Source organism: Muntiacus reevesi, chromosome 6 (assembly GCF_963930625.1).
Source record: "Muntiacus reevesi chromosome 6, mMunRee1.1, whole genome shotgun sequence".
NCBI classification, from domain to species: Eukaryota; Metazoa; Chordata; class Mammalia; order Artiodactyla; family Cervidae; genus Muntiacus; species Muntiacus reevesi.
The window spans coordinates 51,595,419-51,618,876 of record NC_089254.1 but is presented as its reverse complement, the minus strand read 5'-3'; the positions used below and the strand labels follow the sequence as shown (position 1 = coordinate 51,618,876).

Here is a 23,458-nt window from a genome sequence, read left to right as displayed (position 1 = left end):
AATATTCGTATTGCTTTCAGGACATAAAGCAATTGCTTTTCACTTAAAACTTTTTTATAACTGAAAGTTGTGAGGAAACTTTAAAAAGTTATTTAAATTTGATGGGTCTGTAGTAAACCATTTACTGGTTTGAAGTTGAAGAATTGGAAAGCATTATCATTTACAGAAAAAACTTCTGGTCTTCTGCTCTACGGCAATGAAAGTATAATGTATAGCAACAGTAACATGGTTGGATCTCCTAAGGATAATGTTGATTAAAAACACCCAAATCTAAAAGAATAAATGCTGTATGATTTCCCTTATATGAAATTCCAAAGCTCAACTTTGGTGTTTGGGGATGCAAGAAGTGATTATAACAAAAGTAAAGATGATGCTTAAGTTCCTCAGTCATGTCCAACTCTTTGCAACCCCGTGGACTGTCGCCTATCAGGCTCCTCCCTCCATGGGATTCTCCAGGCAAGAGTGTTGGAGTGGGATGCCATTTCCTTCTCCAAGTTCAAGATAGGTGGTCGAAAATGAGGTGAAGGTTCCAGGACCTTCTGGTGTATCAGCAGCTTTATATTTTTTTACTAGGCTGGTGGTTGCATAGATATTTGCTTTATACAAAATCATCAGTGAGAAACTAGATGATTCTCTACTAAGATTGCAAAGTAAAATGTCCCCTTTTAAACATCCTATTCAGTATCATACTGGAAATCCTAAGTAGTTAGCTTTAAAAAAAGGGAATTAAAAGACATACAGATTGGGGAGGAAGAAACACAGTTGTCTTTTTGCAGATGACATGAGTATGTAGAAAATCCAAAAGATGATTACAATATTATAGATTACAACAACAATATTAGGAAAACTACAAAATTCTGATGAAAGAAAATCAAATATTTAAATGGAGAGATATCCCATGTTCATAGATAGACATACTCAATATGGTTATAATGTCAGGTCTTATTAACTTGAAGGTTATAGATTCAACATAATCCCAGTGAAATCCCTGTAAGTTATTTTGTGAATATTGATAAACTAGTCCTTAAGTTTATAGGGAAAGACAAAAGACCCAGAATAGGGGAAAAAAAAAGAGCAAAGTCAGAAGACTAACACCACCTGACGTCAAGACTTTGTTTAAAGAAAAGACCCTGATGCTGGGAAGATTGAAGGCAGGAGGAGAAGGGGACAGCAGAGGATGAGATGGTTGGATGGCATCACTGACTTGATAGACATGAGTTTGAGCAAGCTCCGGGAGTTGGTGATGGTCAGGGAAGCCTGGTGTGCTGCAGTCCACGGGTTGGCAAACAGTCGGACATGACTGAGCAACTGAACCGAACACAATCAAGACAGGATAGTATTGACAAATAATAGATCTTTGTAACAAACACTAAAGATCCTAGAAGTAGACTCACACAAGCACAGTCAGCTGATCTTTGACAAATGAGTGAAGGCAGTTCAGTTGAAAAAGGACAGTAACTTCAAAAGTGGTACTGGAACAACTATTTGTACAATTATGTGCAAAATAATAGACACAGAACATATGCTTTTTTTAAAAATGAATAAAAAATGAATCATAGAGCTAAGTGTAAAATGTAAAACTATAAGACTGCTGGAAGGTAACATAGGAGAAAATCTAGGGGATAATTTTTTAAATAAAATACCAAAAGACCAATCCATGAAATTAAAAAAAATATGTTTGATAAGTTGCACTTCATTAAAATGAAAAACTTTGATTTTTGGAAAGACACTGATGAGGGAATTGAAAGACAAGACACACACTGGAAGAAGATATTTGTAAAAGACCTATCTGATAAGGGACCTGGTATCCAAAATAAACAAAGAACTCAACAATAAGAAAACATATAATCCAATTTAAAAGTGGGAGAGAGCTTTAGAGGGATCTCACTGAAGAAGATACTTCTGATGGCAAATAAGCATATGGAAAGATGCTTGGTATTTATTTCATTAGGGAACTATAAATTAAAATAATAAGATACCACTACTTATCTATTAGAATGGCTGAAATTCAAAATACTGACATCACCAAATGCTGCCAAGGATGTGAAACAAGCAGCAAGGACTCTGATTTGTTGTTGGTGGAAATGAATATAGCTTCTTTGGAAAATAATTTGGAGTTTATTATGAAGATCAGCACACATATAGTCTTCACTACTATGTAGCCCAGCTATTGCACTCCTGGGTAGTTACCCAAATGAATTGAAAACATGTCCATGAAAAATTTGCACAATGTTTATGTAAACTTTATTCATAATTGCCAAAACTTAGAAGCAAACAGAATGCCCTTTACTAGATAAGTGGATAAACAAATTGTGATATAGCTAGACAATGGACTGTTAATTCAGTTGATGAAAAGAAATGACCTATTAAGCCACAAAAAGACATGGGGAACCTTAAATGAATATCACTGAGTGAGTTAAATCATTTGTAAAGCCTACATACTGAGATTCCAACTATATGACATTCTGGAAAAGGCACACTGTGGAGACAGTAAAAAGCTCAGTGGTTGCCAGGGGTTGAGGAGAGAGAAGGACAAATAGGCAGAGCAAAGGGGATTTTTGGGGTGGTGAACCTATTCTGTATGGTTCTTTAATGACGGGTACATAGCATTATGTATTTGTCAGCTGTATAACTGTGGAACTATACAACACAAACAGTGAACCCTAGTGTGAATTCTAGACTTTAGTTCATGACTATGTTTTAACATGGTTCATAAGTTGTAGCAAATATACCACAGTATTGCAAAATCTGAATAATAGAAGAAACTTTATGTGTTTTGGAGATGGAGCAGACATATATGGGAACTCTGTAGTTTCAGCTGAATTTTTCTATAAAAGTAAAACTGTTCTAAATAAATAAAGGCTTTGCTTTAGATATGTTTTTGCATGTCAAATATAATTTTTTAAAAATTAAGAAAGCAATCTCAATGATTCTGTTAAGTAGAATTCTGAGAAAAAGTGAGATAAAATCATATTTGATCTGTCTACTCTGGATATTCAAGCTTATTAAAAAGATAGGGTTTTAAAATCATTATTTTCTGATATTATAGAGCTTTTCCCAGAGAGCTCAGCTGGTAAAGAATCTGCCTGCAATGCAGGAGACCCTGGTTCAATTTCTGGGTTGGGAAGATCTGCTGGAGGGTGTTTTACTTGGGGAAAGTGCTAATATCCATATAGGAAGATCTCTCTGCTTGTATATATTTAGTAACTTTTTATGACAACTTATGTAGAATAAACTTGTCTTTAAGATAGTTCAGTTTTGAATTTAAAAAAATAATTTTTTTTTTTACCCCAAACCCATATACCCAAAGCCCATTCTGCAGTAAAGAAATGATGTTTACTCAGTTTTTGTAGCTTCTTAAAATTTAATGTATTTTATGCAGTGGTCCATCCTCCTGAGACACTTAAGTGGGATTTTAATTTGTTAATTTTAATGTTAGCTTGTTGTAAAAGAAATGAAAAACAGATGCACTATGTATTCTCTCTTTGAATAGAAATTTTCAAATGCAGTTTCAGTTTAAAAAGTACCAGATATGTTTTTTTTTGCTAGTCTCTAACATTTTTTCTTGCTTTTCTTTTTTCTTCCTCCTTTCCTCTTTTTCCTCCTTATTTTTTCTTTCATTCTCAGTATATTCTAATATTTAATGTTCGAAGGAGTGAGTATAATCTTATTTAACTAGTTGACATTAACAGAAACCAGAACTTATTATTCATAAAACTGAAATTTAAAAATCCACCTTTTCTTCAAACTCTGGATATGGCTAGGCTCAACACAAATGTCTAGGGAGAATGCATCTGTTGCTATTGCATTTTTTTTTGTTTCCCTGAAATCTTGGCATTTGTAAAATATCTTTGATTTTGATTTGTCTTGGCCAAAACCCAGATTACCAGGGAATTACATTTTTAACATAGTCAACCAAGAATTATCTTTGTAACAACTTTTCCTTTGCCATATTGAAATTTTGGGAATAAAATCAGATTTTGTTTGAAAAACCAGCTATGTTTCTTCATAATGCCAGAATGAATTTTCTTCTATGTTAAAGTGATACCAAGCAATACTAAAACTTACTTTAAGCATACCATGGAAGAAAGATCATTTTTGCATTTGACACACCTGGGTTTGTTCAGCCATGTATTTTTTTGTATTGATCTTGGTAAGTTTTATATGTTAAAAAAAATGATTTTCATATAGGGTTTTGTGAAGATTGAATGATCAAACTTTAAAAATACCTGGCACAGAATAGGCACTTAATAGTATAGATCTCTCTTACCTTTTCTATGCATGTAGAAATGTTTGTTTATATGTAAGTATGTGTGTATGTTTTCATGTATGTATGTGTTTATATATGTCTCCATCTCTGTCTCTAGATGTATAGCAGTGTTCAATACATAGTGATTTAGTCTATTTGTTAAATTCTGAAGCAGATAATTATTCTGGGAAGGATGTAGTTCCATAATTCAGGAAATATGGTTTCTGTCACCGCATGGAAATACTTAAAAAGTTATTATTTCTTTGTGGCCTAGTATTTCTGTAACTTTATATTAACCTACCTAGAATATTTATAAATTCTTAAAAGAAGATCTAAATAATATTTATGTTTCTTTTACAAATTCCCAGCAGGAAATAGAGGAATTTTTTTCTCCTTCAATGATATATCAGAGGATGATATATAGGATATATATCCTACATTTTTGGGGAGTTCAAAAAGATTTGCTTTGGACAATTTGAGAGGCTATATAGGAATATGGAAAACAAGATAATTTATTTATTAAATGTCTGAAAAGAGACATATCAGCCTTAACAAGAAAAAAAATTACCAAGGAGGAGTTGAATCTTCCCGAAAAATTGATATTCATGGGATTTAGTTTTCATTAGATAACAAAGCACCAGTTTCTTAGGGCAGCTTTTTACAGCTGTCTTCCTTACTGATTTGAATCTTTGTAAGATAGTAATTCAACAAAATGAGGTGTAATATCCATGTTCTCTTACAATGATGTAAGCTTTTTTGCAAAAGCAGTTGTTAATGTCTTAAGAAAGTAACCCACCTGAATGTGTCTTGTGACTGCTGAATGACTCCCTAGAATCTTAATGACTGGATTGCTCTCAGACCCTCAAGGAAGGATTGTAACAAAGAAACAGGATGCTTAAATGAAAGGCTAAAACCCATCCAGCTATGTACCTTATCACAAAAGCCTGACCTCTTGGTTTTAAGTGCTTATTATTTTTTTAAAAAGGTAAACTAGTTAAAACTTTTGTATTCCTGTGTAGCTCTTCTATTTTAAGATAGTAAAGACAAAACTTATTAAACACAAAATAGATGATAATCTCCAAATCCATTTGAAGGATTAATTACCCTTTTGAGTCTACTTCCAAGATAATGATGCAAAGTAATATCTGAAAAAAGGGACTGAATATTCCTGGGATGAATGACTCTTTTTTAGTGGGTATATGGCATGCTGTGCTTGTTCACTCAGTCATGTCCTGACTCTGTGACCCCGTGGACTGCAGCACACCCAGCTCCTCTGTCCATGGAGATTCTGCAGGCCAGGATATTGGAGTGGGTTGCCATGCCCTCCTCCAGGGGATCTTTCCAACCCTGGGATCAAACCCAGGTCTCTTGTATTGCAGGCCGGTTCTTTACCAGCTGAGCCATCAGGGAACCCCAAGACTACTGGAGTGGGTAGCCTATCCCTTCTTCAGGGGATCTTCCTGACCCAGGAATCGAACCAGGATCTCCTGCATTGCAGGTGGTTTCTTTATCAGCTGAGCCACCAGGGAAGCTCTTAGTGGGATTATCGATGATCTATTAATAGTGTTGTGGAGGTGATGATTCTACCCATACAATTATCACTTAAATGCTTCATTTTGATTATAGCCCAATAGAACGGTATGAAAGCAACATAGTGGCCTTGGGGATAAAATATATAGTTTGAAGGTATATTTTCTCCTAAAGATCATTTCTGCTGAACTCTCTTAAATGTTCAATAATTTTTATTGTTGTACAAGTTAAAAGGACCAACTTATCTTTTTGCAAATAAGACTATACCATGTTTCAATATAGAGAGTATATTTTAGTAAATTTTTTACCTAAATAAATGGCCATCCACTATCTCAGATACTTAAGCTACATATATATATAAAAGCATTTCTTGGTCAGCTGATCTGGGTAAATTGATTAAGAATGTCTTTCTCTGAAAATTAAAGATTCTCTTCACTCTAGAATCCAAAGTGGTAACTTTCTTTAAGATTTTTATTTTAAAATCTTGTGGACATGCACAAGATAACACAGTAAGCACTCACATATTCAAATTTGACATATGTGAATATTTTGTTATATTCAGATCTGTCTTTCCTGTTTTAAAAATACAATATCACAAATAAAGCAAAAACTGTGTGCTCTCTTCTTATCTTGTCTCTCTCTCTCCCTAGAGGAATTTACTGAATTTGGTGTTTATCTGTATTCTTATTCTTTTTTGTGTTTTTAACGTTTATGTGAGTGGCATCATATTAAGTCTGCCCTTCTGAAGAAGTTTTGCTTTCAAAAATTATGTTTAGGGGCCTTATCCATGGCGATAAACACAGGTCTGATTTCTTAGGTTTTTTAAGTTAGCAATTATTAAAGTAAATATTGTACATTTATGAGTTTTGCAGTTATATCCTGAAAACTGCAGAAGTTATATATGTACACTGTGGTGAATTTTCACAGAATGGACAGATCTGTGTAATCAGTACCTAGCTAAAGATATAGCACACTACCAGGTCTCAGAAGCTCCCACTCAGAAGTTACTATCCCTCCCCACCCCTGCCAGGGAAACAGTATTCTGACCCCTAACACATAGATTAGTTTTGTGCTTGAACTTGATATGAATGGAATCATTTAGTACATAGTCTTTTGTGTGTGTCTGACATTTTTTTGTTAATATTAGGTTTACATGCTTCCTCCATGTTGTGTGTAGTTAAGCATCTATCCTGAGTGCTATATAGTATTCCATGATGTGAATATACCACTGTTTGTTTATTTCCCCTTGACTTTGGGATATTTGTGTTGTTTTCACTATTGGGACATTTGTGTATGTCCTTTTCATGTTATGCATATCTGTATAGCTTGGGGGAGAAGTTTTGTATGATAAGATATCTACATCATCCTGTCAACTCATGTCTGTGCCTGTGCGTAGTTGCTCAGTTCAGTTCCGTCGCTCAGTCGTGCCTGACTCTTTGCGATCCCGTGGACTGCAGTACACCAGGTCTCCCTATCCATCACCAAACTCCCATAGTTTACTCAAACTCATGTCCATTGAGTCGGTGATGCCATCCAACCATATCTTCCTCTGTCGTCCCCTTCTCCTCCTGCCTTCAATCTTTCCAAACATCACAGTCTTTTTCCAGTGAGTCAGTCCTTTTCATCAGGTGGCCAAAGTATGGGAGTTTCAGCTTCAGCATCAGTCCTTCCAATGAATATTCAGGACTGACTTCCTTTAGGATGGACTGATTGGATCTCCTTAAAGTCCAAGGGACTCTCAAGAGTCTTTTCCAACACCACAGTTGAAAAGCATCAATTCTTTGGTGCTCAACTTGTTTATAGTCCAACTCTCACATCCATACATGACTACTGAAAAAACCATAGCTTTGACTAGACAGACCTTTGTTTGCAAAGTTGCTCAGTTTTATTGGCTTAGTTGCTTAGTCATGTCCAGTTCTTTTGACCCCAGTCCAATATTCTTGCCTGGAAAATCCCGTGGATGGAGGAGCCTCGTAGGCTACAGTCCATGGGATTGCAGAGAGTCAGACATGACTGAGTGACTTCACTATACTATACTATGGACTGTAGCCCACCAGGCCCCTCTGTCCATGGGATTTTCTGGGCAAGAACACTAGAGTCGGTTGCCATTTCCTGCTCCAAGCAGTCTTCTTGACCCCAGGGATTGAACCCAGGTCTCCTGCATGGGCAGGTGGATTCGTTTACCACTGAGCCACCTGGGAAGCCCATAGTGTCTGTATCCTCAGTTATATTTATATAGTGTCACTGTCAAACATTAGTAGACACTGCCATGCAGTCTCATAAAGTTCATATCCCAATTTACTGTCCCATCATCAATGCATGATGTCCCATCAACTCATGCATCAATGTTTCTCCATATCTTGCCAACACTGAGATTGTCTTTTTTTTTTGTTTTTACCATTGTTGTGGATAAACTTAGGTTTTAATTGCTCCAAACATTCCATGGTTTGATTCAAGCATAGTTATTTTAAAATCCTTCTTCAGTAAATGAACAGTTCAACTGTTTTCAGTTTTTTATTATTCCAAACACTAATGCAGTGAATGTATCTGTATATTTCTTTTTGTGTACATGTTTGAGAGTTTTGTTAAAGTTGTAACTTGCAGTAGAATATCTGAGTTTGAGAATACTACATCTTTATTTTACCGATGTACTACTATATGTCTCTCTAATTGAGTTATATCACAAAGTGATTATTTTTGTTTCGTTATAAATCATACTCAAGTACAGAGTATAAATGTTGTTTTTTTTTAAGAGCATTATGTAAAGCTTAGGGCCAGATGATTTGGGGAAAATCTAATGGGGAGAGATGAAACATCCTGCACAGCTCCTAGCATATAGATTAAGTAAAGAGCTTCCATTATTATTATTTTCACTGTTAGATTAAGCATATTAATTATATTGCTTATTAATTAATTGATTATATTGCTGCACAGTGCTCATTCTAGTGTCCATTACAAGTCATGAGCTATCCAGAACAGCTCAGTTAGGAGAGCATTAGACTGAAAACCATTACAAGTCATGTAAGCTCTCCCACCATACATTTAAAGTAGCTTCTTTCTATCTTTCAAATTTATTTACTAGAGTTCTGTTTTTACCTGTATAACAAGAGTCATTGCATATATTTGGTCTTGATGTTTGATCACCCAATGGCATTATATACTGAGATAGTTTGGAAAGGTTATGTAACTTGACTGATAGAGTTACACACTCATGCTATTCTTATTGAAGATTTGATCCTAAGCGAAGTGGCGAATCGCAGCCAACATTCGCTTTGTGTCACTCCCATTGCATCCCTGGTGGCTCAGATGGTAAAGCGTCTACACTGCGGGAGACCCAGGTTCAATCCCTGGGTCAGGAAGATCTCCTGGAGAAGGAAATGGCAACCAACTCCAGTACTCTTGCCTGGAAAATCTCATAGATGGAGGAGCCTGGTTAGCCTACAGTCCATGGGGTCGCAAAGTGTTGGACATGACTGAGCAACTTCACTTACTCCCATTGAGTTTTATTAACATGGCATGTGCTTTTATTTTATAGTTTTTAGTCAATGATATGAAGATATTTATATTTTCTGTTCAATGTAAGAACAAAGTTAGTATTGGTAGGATGGCCAAGTGAAAGTTGCTCAGTCATGTCCAACTCTTTGTGACCCCATGGACTATACAGTCCATGAATTCTCCAGGCCAGAATACTGGAGTGGGTAACCTTTCCCTTCTCCAGAGGATCTTCCAACCCCAGGGATCAAACCCAGGTCTTCCACGTTGCAAGTGGATTCTTCACAAGCTGAGCCACAAGGGAAGTCCAAGAGTGTTGCAGTGGGTAGTCTATCCCTTTTCCAGGGGATCTTCCCAACCCAGGAATCAAACCAAGGTCTCCTGCACTGCAGGCAGATTCTTTACCAACTGAATTATCAGGGAAGCTTAGGATGACCAAAGGAAGACCTTTAATCTCAAGTCTTAGGTTTGACCTCTCTAATAGGGTCAATATTTTTCTTAAAGAAAAAATTCAATTAGTTTGTCTGTTACCACTACTTTAAAAAATAATTTCCATTTCTCTCATTGCCCTTTCCCCCCCAGGATCCTTAGTTAATCTTGCTCTAGTCAACCTCTAGTTTCTGTCTTCAGATGAGAGATGCATTTTGCTACACACGGTACTCTCTCTCCCTCGTTTTTCACTATAGGTATTGACAATCTTCTCTCTACCAACAAGTGTGTTTTGAACTAACAAACCAAATTTCAACTCAAAATTTCATGTTGATTTTCCAGAGTAAACTCTTATTACAAATACATTTTGATTGAGCCCTCAATTATTGCAAGCTTCTTAATTTTTCAGAAACCTTTTCACTGAACTGGGTCTTAGAAGCCTTGTGCAAAAGAAAATTTTAGCTTTGTTGTGCAATTTAAAAATAGCATTTCTATTGTGTTCCTGTTTTCTTATGGTTAAAGTGATCTGAGATTAAGTTTGTCTTATTTTAAATCTAGTTATATTTGAATTTAAATCTAATATATCATGAATTGAGGTGTTTTAAGAAATATAATTTCTCAATAGTTTCATTATAGAGATGAATGCTGATTAATATGATGGTTAATGAAAATTTTAAAATCAGTAATTTTTGTTTTCTATTAGTTTTTAAGAATCAGTGTGACAAGATGCCATTCTGTTTTCCACTCAGTACTTTTCATGCAGTGTTGTATCATTTTCTGTATACCAGATTCAACCCTGTGTCCCTACTGCTCAGATTATTGCTGGTGCACAGACAACATTTAATACATATTGGGTGAATGAATTGATTTGGACTTTTTCAGAAAGGATATTGCCCTTTACACTGTACTACAAGGTGACTGGAAGCTTTTGCCTTGAAGTGCAATCCTTTGGAAGACCACATTGAAATGAAATGAGTGTGAATTGTAATAGCTGAGCAGTTAGTATCCTTGTGTGTAACAGGAATAACATCCCAGAAAAAGGTTTCTCAAAACTGATGACAAGTCCCTCCTGTAACACAGCAGAGTTTTCTGGGTTTGCTCTTTTTATAACTCAGAGGAACTATATTTGGCTTAATTAACAAAGATCATTTTCTTCAAGTCCCACCTTTGAATTAAAAAGAGAGAGAGAGAGAAAATAAACTATGCTGTATTATAGTAGGTACTTATTTACCTTAAAAAAATATAAAAATGTAAATATAGTAGTTTCTGAGTTCACTCAGAGAGAAACAGGGCTATTGTCATCAGCTTTGAGAATTTTTCCTGGAGTGTAATTCCTGTGTAATTTCTCTTCTGCATTTTTTTTTTTTGACTCCTGGAATAGTTTTCTTTTCTACAAGAGGGGACTACATGATTGAATAATGTACTGATTGATTCCTTGAACAACTTTCTTTGAAGATATGTATTAGACCATGTAGTGCATACAAAGATGTGTTGTCATGTCTTGTTTGGTGTCACCCCTTCGGCTAGGGTCCTTTTCATGGGTTCATAACTTTTTATTCTTGTATTGTCACTTTACTAGTACTTTGTAAAGGAGTAGATGTAATTGCATGTTTTTAAATGGCTGTACATGCAAAATGCCATGCTGGAGGAAGCACAAGCTGGAATCAAGATTGCAGGGAGAAATATCAATAACCTCAGATAGGCAGATGACACCATCGTTATGGCAGAAAGCAAAGAGGAATTAAAGAGCCTCTTGATGAAGGTGAAAGAAGAGAGTGAAAAAGTTGGCATAAAAATCACCATTCAAAAAAATGAAGATCATGGCATCCAGTCCCATCACTTCATGGCAAATAGTTGGGAAAACAGTGGAAACAGTGACAGACTTTATTTTCCTAGACTCCAAAATCACTGCGTACAGCGAATGCAGCCATGAAATTAAAAGACGCTTGCTCCTTGGGAGAAAATCAATGACAAATCTAGACAGCATGTTAAAAAGCATAGACATTAATTTGCATACAAAGATCCATGTTTTCAAGGCTATGGTTTTTCCAGTAGTCATGTACAGATGTGAGAGCTGGACATCTCACACCTCACATCACATATCTCACATCTTACATCACAATAAAAAAGGTTGAGCACTGGAGAATTGATGCCTTTGAACTGTGGTGCTGGAGAAGACTCTTGAGAGTCCCTGGGACAGCGAGGAGATCCCACCAGTCAATCCTAAATGAAATCAACCCTGAATATTCATTGGAAGAACTAATACTGAAGCGCCAATACTTTGACCACCTGACACAAAGAGCAGACTCATTAGAAAAGACCCTGATGCTGGGAAAGATTGAAGGCAGTAGGAGAAGGGGAAGGCTGAGGATGAGATGGTTGGATGGCATCACTGACTCAATGGACATGAGTTTGAGCAAACTCCAAGAGATGGTGAAGAAAAGGGAAGCCTGGTGTGCTGCAGCCCATGGGGTAGCAAAGATTTGGACACCACTGAGCAACTGAACAACAGCAACAGGCTGCTGTGCTTGACCAGAAGTCCCTCAATGATATTGCTGCTGATAAATCTGATGACAGTTTCTGTCCTTTGCCTTTCCTGAAATATTTAACACAGCTGACTGCTTCCTTATTTTATCAGCTTATGTTCTCATGGCATATTCTCCCACTTACTCCTTTCCCTAAGTCTCCTTTGTGAGTCTTTCCTTTGCCCATTGATAAATTTAGGTATTTTACTGTATTCTCTCTGTATCATTTCATTTTGTTTCTAGATGAGCTCCCTTAATGCCAGAGTGCTGATTGCCACTTTTAGTGTTGGGGCTCCCACTTTTGCATCTCTAGCTTATATTTTACCTCTGAGTGTGAGATCTGCATTTACAACTGTCTTCTTGTTATCTTTATTTAAATGTCCCACAGGGATCCATCTAAAATTCAGCTCATTGTCAACTCTTGTCTCACATATAAAAATATGATGGAAAATATGCTTCTTTTATGGTGTGTTATGTCTTATTGAATAGCGAGCACCGTTATACTCCCAGTTGCCTATGTCAGAAATGTTGGATCACTAACATTGCATCACCTGGACATCTCCCTCTTCTGTTTACTCTCCTTTGTTGTTGTTCAGTCCCTCAGTCATGTCAGACTCTTTGTGATCCCATGGAATGCAGCATGCCAGGCCTCCCTGTCCTTCACTATCTCCTAAAGCTTGCTCAAACTCATGGCCACTGAGTCGGTGATGCCATCCAACTATCCCATCCTCTGTCGTCCCCTTCTCCTCCTGCCTTCTATCTTCCCAGCATCAGGGTCTTTTCTAATGAGTCAGCTCTTCACATCAGGTAGCCAGAGTATCCTAGTCTCATTAATTAAATCTCCAAATTTGATCAAAATGCTTTTCTTTTTCTACTTCCCAGTGATACTACGCTAGTCTGAAACATTCACTTGGATCACTGCAGTGACTACCTGTTTTACTAAATCCTTAATGCCCTTTATCTTAATACTGCCTTCTGACTCACAGGGTAGTGACTTGCCTTTAAAAAAAAGATTGGGTAATTTTTATTTTCTTCTTAAAATTGTACATTTGTTTTCTCTTGACCTTAGGGTAAAGTATGAACTAACTCTTCAGAGTAGTCTGTAAGTCCCTGTAAAATTTGGACCATGCCTGCTCCCTCTAGTGTCATCTTTCTCTACTCAGTATATTTTAGACTCTTCTATTTTACTTCACTTACTCTGACATGATTTCATTAATTAATGGCTTTGAGTTCTTTTATGTTTTGTGGCTTGTGTGCATGTTGTTTCTTTAGGGCTTGATAATGGATGCATGGGGCAAAAATCTGGGTGATTTTAAGACTTCAAACTTTGTAATTATATTTTATGTACAATCTAACCACCAAAGAATAACATGCGTATGAACCCTCTTTATCCTAACCTTTTGCAACCTGAAATGTTTCGGAGCTGCTCTTTGTGTACTGATTCCCCAAAGATATCTTGCACTTGACACCTCTGCGGGCTTCGTTCTCTTTGTTGGAAAGTACTCCTCTGCCTTTGTGGTAGATGAACCCCCTACTGTCCTTTAAGACCCAGTTCAAGCACAGCTTCTCTGAGAGACTATGAGCCTTCAGAGTTGTCAATGACAACTTCCTGTATGTCACCTGTGTACATTTTGCAGAAGATGTACCTGAGACTCGGAACAGTTAAGTAACTGCTCCAGTTACTAAGTGATAGAACCAGAATTTGAACCTTTACCTGTCTGACTTTGAAGCATCAGTTTTTAACTATCCTTTGTTAGACAACAGCATCAATAAGAAAAATAAAATACTATGTAAACTAATTAGCTAAAAATGCTTTTATGTCATCAATGAGAAGAAGTGATATGACTGATATAGTAAATAAAATGTTAGAAAGAATAGAGGAATCCTTATCTGTAGGATGATACAACTTCTAATCCAGTTTAGCTCAGCTTTGTTTGTAACACCCTAAGATGCCTCTGGTTCTCAAAAAGGATATGAAGTCAAACTTCATTTAAATAGGCCATGAAATGAACAAATTACTTTTAATTAATAGTGGCAAATATGCATTATGTTTATTTTTTCTTATTTTCTAGTTGCTTTATGTATTTGTGTCTTTCTCCCTTCAACTTGATTGTTAACTTTTTCTGAAAAAAAGCATGTCTTAGCTTTTCCTAGAATCTCTTATAATGGCTGACTCTACTTGATAATTATTTTTTGAGGTACAAAATAAGTGATAGTATCTTATCTCTTCATAACTTAATTTTACAAAACTTCAAATATTTTCCAATGGAGTAATGCAGCTAATAATTGTTTATACACACCAATAGTTGGAAGCATTAATGTTTATAGAAAATAGAACTAACTCTTCAGTATTGGATTCAATACTATCTTTTTAGAAAGAAAAATGCTCAGGTATGCATAATGCCAAGGATATGCTCAATGAAGAAAAGCAGTTTATGTTGGATCTAGGCTAGGAGAATGCACTATTCTAACATTTAACTAGTAGGTGAGTTTAAATATCCACACAACTCTATCTTAGGACTTACTTTGCCTTTTACTTTTCATTTTCTTCTGAATATCAAGAGATATTCACATTTGGAAGGACATATTCTTACTAGCTCTAATGAGTTTTTTTGGTAAATGAATTGAGTATAAACAACTATTGTGTTTGTCTTTTTTTTGTAAGAAAGATTTCAAGCTAAAGATCCTAGTCATATAATTAAAAGAACTAATCCCATTCAATCCTTGAATCCGTCTGTGGAAATAGAATTCTTAAAACATATACACAAAAGGGAATATGGTGCCTGTTGAATTTTATATTATATTCAGTTGAACTATTATACTTCTAAAACAAATTCAATTTTGATTAGGAAAATGAATCTTTTACAGGGTGTTTATAAACATATACATATTATAGCCATCACTGGTACTAGGGGAGTTGAGGGCAGAGAAGTAGCATTTGTATTACGTTAAATCAGAGAAATAATTGCACTTGGCAGTTTTTGTTTGCAGAATGCAGGAAAGGCTGAAGGCTTTTGTACAGTTCAAAGAGCACATTCCACAGATACAGCAGTTGGTTGCCTGCAGGGATCGTCAGAACTGGGGGGTGGTGGTAGAGGTCTGTATCACAGAAGTCCAGGCTCTTGGGCTGTGTTTGCTTTTTTAAAAAAATATTTGCACCTTTTTTGAAAAGTAGTTTGGAAATTATCCTTGTATAATTTAAGTATATTTTAAATATAGCATTTTTGCATCAAGTTTGTGCAGTAATCAGATGATTATTTAGTTTTTGCTGCCTCTTGTTCTCTAATCATTTGTTTTCAGATTAAAATTTATGTTCAAATGTGAAAGCATGAAACTGTTGACTGTTAAACTGTTAAACTTTATAGAAAAATATAAATAAATTATCACAATCTTATATCAAGCCATCATTTATACAATGAGCATATTGAGCAATTTCGACAAGTTAACTCAAGAAAGCCCTCTTTAACTGAAACTATGCCAAAAGCTAGCTTTATCAGCTGGCTTGTTGAGACTTGTGCTGAATTAACTCTTTTTTTTCCTTTTCTCTACAGAATATACCATCTATAATTTCTACCATTAAGTGAAATAATACAGCTGAAAGTTCTCTGAAAACTGTAAATTGTAAAATTGATTGTAAATTAGCGTTAGGTTTCTTGAAATATCTGTTTACATGATACTATTTGTGTGCATTACATTATTTATATTGTTTTGAAAAATCATATCAATACAGTTTTGTTGGCTATATTATTAGTCTAAAAAAACCCCACTAATTTGTGATACTTTTGTTACAATTTTTGGTTTTAGAAGTCCTCAAAGCAATATCTTAACCGAAGTCTTGAATTCTTAAGAATTTGAGATAAAGTGCTTTGTTTCATCCAGATGTGTCTTGTACAGCCTGTCATACTTAATTGCCAGAGGATTAGTAGTACGGTGCAAGATGAGAAATATTAACATTGGAATTAGTTGTTGGACATATTTCTGTATCCATTGTAATAAAAACTTCTTTATTTTTGCTTTTACAATTTTTCACTTTCAGGTTAAGAAATGCTTAAAACATACAAAAAAGTACAGAAACCAATTTAGCAGAATCCATGCACCCACCACCATTCGGGTTTCCTAAATGTTGCTATTTTAATGTTGTCTCTTTATTAAGAAATCTTAAAATACCAAAGGGGTTCCCTAGTAAGGCAGATGGTAAAGCATCAGACTGCAATGCAGGAGACCCGGGTTCGATTCCTGAGCTGGGAAGATCCCTGCAGAAGGAAATGGCAACCCACTCCAGCATTCTTGCCTGGAGAACTCCGTGGACAGAGGAGCCTGGCAGGCTACAGTCCATGAGGTCACAAAGAATCAGACACGGCTGAGTGACTAACACACACAAAAGATCAAAGCCTTCCTTTTTAGTCTTGAAATGCTCATTGCTGAACTGGTTATTTGACAGCAGCATCCTAAGACTCTTAACTGATATTTCTCTCTGGTTTTAATATTGGTTATTTTACTACTGGTTAATGTATTATAGTGTCCTCAGAAAGGCTGCAGCTCCTGAGCTATGTGATTTAAAGAAGACCCAGTGGCCCTTCTGTCCCAGAATTTCAGCTTTCCTTCTTATTATTTCTAGAAGATGTGAAATTATTTTACTTTCCAATTTTTAGCTATAGGACATTGGGGGCTATTATTAAGCATACATACTTTCTGGAGGGAATAACACATTTAGCCATTATCAGCCATTATCCTCATCACTCAGAAGTTGGTTTGATGGAACTGGATTCCACGAATAGGGTGACTGGAAGAAAGAGGGTGCTTTGGGTTAGATTTGCCTTTAGGGTTTCATAGATGTATAGAAATAAGAAGTTCTAAAAGCAGTTTTCCTTCAATAAAAAATTAAAAAACAACAACAAACCCAGGACCAACAAAACTTATACTACACAAAGAGAAAAAAAAAAAGTTCCAAATGAAAGACAGCAAAGAATCATATAATGTATGGTAGCATTCTTCACTGGGGCTGAGTCAGAAAAGAGAGACAAACAGAAACATTATATGAGGTGTCTGCCTTTCGGCAAAATGAAGAGAAGGCAGTTCCCATGCTGTTTAATATATGTATAAAACTGCTAAGGGAAGCTACTTTTTTGGTTTGCAACATACATCCATATAATTTTAAGTAGAAGTTTTAAAACACATTTTGCAATGAGAATATTGAATGTCAGGGGAGTTTGAGTAATTTTCTAAAATGTCACTGCTAGGAAGTTGAAGATCTAGACTTTTTACCATTATGTTTATCTTTTTTTTTTACTGTACCCTAATACCTCATATGATTCATGGCTTTCATTACCAAAGTTACTTCCTCCACCTTTAAGCTTATCTAAAGTTTACCTGATTTTTTTAAATAAATGATTCTAGTCTTATACTTGCTCTGAAACATTTCCTACAAAATTCAAGAGCTCTCCTTTTGCTGAATACTTAGTGCTAACTGAGTGCATATTTTTATAGTCTCCCATATCCCACTAACAATATATATGTGTTTGTTATACTTAAAAACTGTTTTGTTGGCACCTTAAAATCTGGGTCCTGGCTTATACATCTTTGATTTCCAATTATTGCACACCCAATGAACAGTTAGTGGATGCTCTGTCACTCCTGACTCTAGATTTAGTCTGGGCCTCCATTCCCAGGACTGACAATTACCAGCTGTGTGGTATTGGGCAAGTTACTTAATATCTCTGAGCTTTAATTTTTCTCATTTGTAAAAAGGGAGTAATAATAAAGTCTCTATCTCAAAGGGTTGTTGTGGCAATTAAACCGGACTTAGCAATGTAAAGCACTTTGCTTAATACCTGGAACATAGTAAGTGCTCAATAAATGTAGCTGTTGTCATTAGTGTTTACTATTATAATCAATTAATGATCACAAACTGAAGGATTGCCTGCCCAAAGGACAACTTTTGTTAGAAAAATTCTCTAATATAAACATTTTGGTTCTGTAAGGGAGAAAATATTCTTTAAAATAAACAAATAACATAGTTTGGAGGAGTTTGACTGAAAAGAAAACACACTCAACATTTTATCCATGCTCAATATTTTGGACATACCTAATAAGCAAAGAACCCCCAAACCCCAGTATTTCTTGCAACCACCCACTCCTCTCCAGTGCAGTTGCCTTCTAACTCTACTTGCAGTTATGGTCATTGCAGGTATTATTTACCCTGTGGTCTTTGCCTCCAGGGGCTCTTGATAGAAATGAATTTCAATATAATTGGTTTCCTTTGTAACTCTATGTATTTTATCTCATGTGTTTATAGATATTATTCCAAGGAGGGATTTATAGGCTTCAGTAAACTAATGAAAGTTCTCACAGTGCCCAAAACAGCTTAGAATCCTCACAAGAAATCTAATTTATTTGCTGTGGAGCACAGTTATGATGCTGTAGTAAGAATATTAGATCATGTACGCCTTGGCGTTAAAGCCTTTACATGTAGTTGGTATAAAATACAAGCTTCTTACCTTGGCTTTGAAAGACCCTCAGTAATGACTCCGGCCTGGCTTTCCTTCCTCATCTGTTGCCTCCTCCTCCCTCACTCTCTCTCCCTGGAGCCACTGGCTTTCTTTTAGTTCTTGCACCCCTCCCTGACTCAGGTCGTTGGCACTTGCTGTTGTCACTGAAATGCTCCTGTCCATGCTTGACCTGCTCTGTTTAAATGGTTCTTTCTCTGGGAGCTTTTGCTGACCTACCTCTCTAAAATAACTCCCTTTTCATCTATGCTTTTGCTCTTTTCCACAGCTCATTCATCTACTTTGTTATTGGTAACAAACACTTCATATGTTTGTTTAATGTTTCTTTTCATATTGACTTGTGAATTCCATAGGGGCATAAAATGTGTAGCTTATTCAGGCTGTCATTTAGGGTAAGGTCTGACCCTTTATTGATCAGTAGATAGTGAATGAATGACTAACTGAATGAATGAATGAATTGGGGGGTGCATGTCTGGTCTGCTGTTTTGAATATTTGAATGCATTTGTTTATTGATAAACTCATTTATTAGACAATGAAAAATGAGAGACCACCAGTTATAACATTTAAATTCTGAATAGCTTTCAGAGTAATTCATGAGCTACAGTTGAATGCTTTAATCTCCTCAGTTATTCAGAAATGAAATGTAATAGTTCATTATATGACAAGGGGAACCACCCAGAAAATCAGAATTCAAAAAAGTGCTTAACTTCCTTTCATATGTTACACCTTCCATCTGCCATACCCCAAGCCTATACCTAATTAACTCTATTTCATGATAACTTTGTCTTATGATTGATTCACTTGATTACTATTCACCAAAATTGTGTGTGCATCCATTGAAACAGCTTTTCTGTTATATATAGCATTTACTTTTCAAAATATTTTATCATTTGCATGAAAAAATTAAATCTCAAAATTATGATAATTAAATACTTTTTATCCTGCTACAGTTAGGCACTTGCCTTTTATTATTTTTCTCTAACTTAAAGTATATCTATTGAACTTATCCTTCATAAAAATGGAAGATACATATCAATGATGCATAGATTTGAACAGTAACCCTTTTATATTATATATGGAAGTAAATCCCACACAGGTATACTCTCTCCCACCTCTTTTGAGGGAAACATATTCAGTAGAGTTGGAGAAAGTCTTGTGTACTCTATTTTCTTTCTCTAACTAGATAAGTGATAACCTGAGAATATTTTCCTTATTATCCTAAATAACCAGTATCATCTTATACTAGATGACCTTGTTATCTATAAAAATGAAGAAAACCATAAAATTTAGTTTATATTTTGATCATTATTTAGGGGACCTTTGTGGGCCAAAAAAAGTAGGTAATTTTCTTCTTGAGAAAGTGATTATTTTTGCCTGTATTACTTTTTATCCCTTAAGTCTTTAGAGCTCACTAAATGATTAAAGATATTCTTTTTCCTTTTTTCACTTGTGGCTCAACATAATTGTTTATTCTTTTCTTGATCATATTTATTCTTTGTAAAGAATTTCTTGCAGATAAGTGTATGTTTATAAACGTATATTTATTAAGGAAGTTTTGCTTTAGCTCAGGTAAAATATAACAGGAAGGAAAAAGAAAGCCTATGTGCTCTTTTGATGCACCCCCCCCCCCCCCATTCCTTTTAGGTCCCTGAGAACACAAAGGTGATATTAGTACAGTCCACGGGATTCTCCAGGGAAGAATACTGGAGTGGGTTGCCATTCCCTTCTCTAACGGATCTTCCCAACCCAGGGATAGACCCTGGGTCTCCTGCATTGCAGGCAGATTCTTTACCATCTGAGCCACCAGGGAAGCACCATTACTTGATTAATAAATGCTATCTCCTACTACTGTTTCTCTCCTCATCATTTAATACACTGAAGTTATCTCTGATCCCATTTTTTAAAATTTCTTTGGTTGGAGGAAAATTGCTTTACAGTGTTGTGTTGGTTTCTCCTGCACAACAACGTGAATTTGTCAAAATTATATATGTTCCCTCCCTCATGGGCCTCCCAAACCCCATCTACCTACCCAACCTGCCCCTCTAGGTCATCACAGAGCGCCAGGCTGGGCTCCCTGTGTTACATAGCAGCTTTCCACTAGCTGTCTATTTCACACGTGATAGTTGATCCCAATTTTTAATCTGTTATGTCTTGCTGATTTCCTTCTTCCCTCCCTTCTCTTTCTCCTTGCCTTCCTTCTCTGCTCCCTGCTTCTTGCCTAACTTTCTTCCAAATAAGATATAAAAACAATGTGATATCAGACAGTATAAGAAAGCAAACAAATCAATTAATACAAAGGAAAAATGGTGTTAGATAGTAAAGTGACTTTCTGGGGGATGGGGAGGAGTGTTGTCCCGCTCTGTAGAATAGGAGAGGGAAAGAGAGCCTACTTCCGTCCTAAAAGTCTCCAGAGATACCTCAAGCTACTCAGTTGGGGCTTCTGCTATGGTTCAAATAACTTCTTGGCTTGTCCACAGTGTTAGTCAAGGATTCAGCGTTTTGAAGTTTGTTTAATCAACTATAACTCACATGTTAGCTTTTCAGCTTCCAAAACACTATTGCTCTTTTCTCTTGAACTTTCTATTCTTGTAGGTTTATTCCTTTATTGAAAAGTCTTTAGCTGTCATGTTTGTGTGGCTTATGGAGGGAAAAGAGATGTGTTCCATTCTGTTTTGAACTGGAAGTTCTTCCTTCATGTTCAACAAAAATATATGAAATATCTGGTTACACATGGAAAGAGAGAAAGAAATACTCTAAAATAATAATAATAAAATCTGAAGAAAAACCATGCCTTGTTGCCCAATAGAAGTATTTAACTTAACCCATGCTTATTAGTTCCTCACCTCCCTATAGTGTGATTTGAGGTGAGGATAGCAATAAAAACTGGTTTCATATGGGGCACATATGCAGCCAAACAGTTCAGCTCAAATTCTTAGAGGGCATAGGTGTCAGTTCAGTCAAATTTCCATTGAAGGATTATGAACATATAAGCTGATTATTAACTTCTTTTTAAAATTTAAGACTTTATTTTTCAGAGAATTTTTAGATTTACAGAAAAAAATGAACAGTAAGTACAGAGAGTTCCCATATTACCTCCAGCCTCAAAATAATTCCCCCAGTTATTAACATCTTTCATTAGTGTGGTTCATTTGATACAATTGATGAACCAAAATTGATATTTTATTATTAACTAAATTCTAGAGTTTACATTAGGGCTTGTTTGTGTTATACAGTTCTGTGGATTTTGACAAATACATTATGTCTTATATCCACCAGTATAGTATCACAGAGTGTAGCAGAGACTTTCCTGCTGGTCCCAGTGGTTAAGACTCCTCTGTGCTCCCAATGCATGGGGTATGGGTTCAGTCCCTGGTTGGGGAATGAAAGAAAAAAAAATAACATCATTGCCCTAAAAAAAATCCCATGTTCCACCTATTCATTCTTCTCCCTCTCCTTCCCCTTCAGACCTCTGGCAACATCTAATCTTACCGTCTATGGTTTTACCTTTTCCAGTGTCATGTAGTTGAAATTATGCAATATGTAGCATTTTCAAACTGTCTTCTTTGACTTAGGAATGTTTATTTAAGGTTTCTCCACGTCTTTTCATGGTTTGATAATTCATTTCTTTATACTGTTGAATAACCTTCCCTGTGGGGCTTCCCAGGTGGCTCAGTTAGGTAAAGAATTGCAATGCAAGAGCCCTAGGAGATGCAGGTTCAATCTCTGGATCAGGAAGATCCACTAGCATAAGAAATGGCAACCCAACCCACTCCAGTTTTCTTGCCTGGGAGCCCCCATGGATGGAGGAGCCTGGTGGGCTGGAGTCCACGGGCCACAAAGAGTCAGATGTGCCCGGGCGCAGCACAGCACTGCACAGCCACCTTCCCTTGCGTGAATTTATCACAGTTTGTTTATTCATTGACTTATTGAAGGACATACTGGTTGCCTCCTAGTTTTTGCAGTTATACATAAGCTGCATAATTATACATAACCTCTCATGTGCAGGCTTTGGTGTGTATATAGTTTTTGACTCATTAGGTGAAGTGTAGACCATAATGTCTGGGTTGTGTGGTAAAACTATATTTAGCTTTGCGATAAACTACAAAAACTGTCTTCCAAAGTGGCTCAGATTAACTTGTTTTTACATTTTGTAAGTAATCTAGATTATTTTTTAGAACAATGTACATGGCAGTCAATAGTGATTTGTATTTCACTTGTCATTGTTTACACAAAAATTCATTGTAAAAGTTTTATGATTTCTGTAGTTAATGATACATTACTATTTAATATTACATTGACCCTAACATTGCTAGAAGAGAGATTCTAGTTGGAAAAGATACTGTATCAATTTTTTTTGTGTGTGATTTAAAGCTTAATAATATTTACTTAAATTTTAAACATGAACTTGCATGCATAATTCAATTCATAAAACATGAACTTCATATATTAATAGATATATCAGGGAAGTGTGTACTTTCCTTGGTTCTCTCTCGCCAGAGCAAAGATTTGAAACAGCAGACCAGTTTTACAACTCGGTTACAGCTCAGAGTTTCATTCAGCAAGCAAAGAAAAGTACACCTTCGAGGAGTGAGGGTTGACCGACCCCAAAGGAGAGACTCAATCTTGGCTCCTCTTCTATATACTTTGTCTCCTCTCCCTGAGCCTGCCCTGTGTAAATTTGGCTATCCAGGAGGGCTGCTTGTTTCATCTGAAGTTCTCACTAAGG

At 36.0% G+C, this 23,458-nt stretch overlaps 1 protein-coding gene across 5 annotated transcripts in view; it reads left to right on the top strand.

Moving 5' to 3' along the window:
* Nucleotides 1-23,458, top strand: part of FOXP2 (forkhead box P2) — a 632,418-nt gene that overhangs the window by 83,206 nt on the left and 525,754 nt on the right. The window lies entirely within an intron of this gene.